This window comes from Apium graveolens, chromosome 1 (assembly GCF_009905375.1).
Source record: "Apium graveolens cultivar Ventura chromosome 1, ASM990537v1, whole genome shotgun sequence".
Classification (NCBI taxonomy): Eukaryota; Viridiplantae; Streptophyta; class Magnoliopsida; order Apiales; family Apiaceae; genus Apium; species Apium graveolens.
In genome coordinates this window covers 105,528,024-105,529,712 of record NC_133647.1, presented here as the reverse complement: position 1 = coordinate 105,529,712, position 1,689 = coordinate 105,528,024, and the positions used below count along the sequence as shown (strand labels likewise).

Here is a 1,689-nt window from a genome sequence, read left to right as displayed (position 1 = left end):
CTTTCCCAGACCTTAAGGTAATAGCCTTGACTTGCTCTTTAGCTTCCTTCCTGCATGGTACTTCCGTGTCACTGGGAAGTGTGCCAGGTTGACGATTGAGCACTGCATTGGCTATTTGACTGATTTGATTTTCCAAGGTCTTGATAGAAACCGTTTGACTCTTGCATAACAGCTTAAGTTCCTCAAAATCAGCACTAGTAGGTGCAGCTGCACTTCCCTGTTGAGGATATGATTGCCTTTGAGCATACTGCTGTGGTTGCTGGAATCCAGGTGGATTAAATTGTTTACTCACACCTTGCTGATATGGTGGCTGAATAGCATTCTGATTATTACCCCAGCTGAAATTTGGATGATTTCTGTTGTTAGAATGATAAGTAGCTGGCACAGGCTGTTGTTGTCGCTGATAATTATTCACATACTGAACAGATTCGTTGACAAGATAACACTGATTCATAGCATGAGAACCTGCACAAAGCTCACAGACCATAGCTATTTGATTAACTCCATATGTAGCTAGAGAATCAACCTTCATCGACAGCGCTTGGAGCTGCGCTGCAATAGCGGTGGCTGTATCGACTTCCAGAATACCTGCTACCTTCCCAGGCATCATCCTCTGAGTTGGGTTTTAATGCTCATTTGCAGCTATAGTCTCGATTAGATTATAAGCCTCAGTATAGCTTTTGGCCCATAAGGCGCCTCCAGCTGCTGCATTGAGCATGGGCCTAGATTGGGCCCCCAAACCATTATAGAAACCAGTGATCACCATCCAATCGGGCATTCCATGATGTGGACACTTTCTCAACATTTCCTTGTAGCGTTCCCAAGCTTCACACATAGATTCTGTAGGTTGATGCGCAAACTGTGTAAGAGCACTCCTCATAGCAGCAGTCTTTGCCATCGGATAAAACTTAACCAGAAACTTTTGCGCAAGATCTTGCCAAGTAGTGATGGACCCAGCTGGTTCAGAATATAACCAGTCCTTAGCTTTGTCCCTCAGTAAGAATGGGAAAAGCCTCAGCTTGATAGCCTCATCAGTCACGCCATTATACTTGAAAGTGCTGCAGATCTCGACAAAATTCCTTATGTGCATGTTGGGATCTTCAGTCACAGCTCCTCCAAAAGAAACATAATTTTGCACCATCTGAATAGTGCTCGGCTTGATTTCAAAGGTGTTAGCTTGAATAGCCGGATGAAGAATGCTTGACTGAATGTCATCAATTTTAGGTCGAGAAAAGTCCATAAGAGCTGGATCAGCCTGAACAATACGATCACCCATGATTACTGGTTCTTTCTGCTCAGTTCCTGAATCCGAATCTTCAAAATCTATCTTCTCGGGAATATCAAGAACTTCGTCTGTCTCCTCAGCTGTATCTAAAGTCCTCTTTCGAGTACGAGAACGAGTTTGCATAAACACTCGCTAAAGTACCTGAAACACAACCAGAAACAATAAGTAACAACTACGTCCTAATCACTGAGCCCTAACGACCAATGATGGTAAGTACATAAACTAAACAAATACGCCGAGTCCCCGGCAGCGGCGCCAAAAACTTGTTAGGGCGAAAACACGCTCTAATAATACACGCAAGTATACGCATTCGTAAGTAATATAGAATACTTTCTAGTTCGTTCCCACAAAGACTCAGGCTAATTATTGTTTAATTAAACTCACGCACCAACGTATGATTACTT

The 1,689-nt window shown here is 43.2% G+C and overlaps 1 non-coding gene across 1 annotated transcript; it reads left to right on the top strand.

Annotated features, from left to right (window-relative positions):
- The first annotated feature begins 776 nt into the window (after positions 1 to 776).
- LOC141679847 (small nucleolar RNA R71) lies at positions 777 to 883 on the top strand. Its single transcript, XR_012558195.1, has one exon. It is a non-coding gene; the product is annotated as a small nucleolar RNA R71 (small nucleolar RNA).
- The last annotated feature ends 806 nt before the right edge of the window (positions 884 to 1,689 follow it).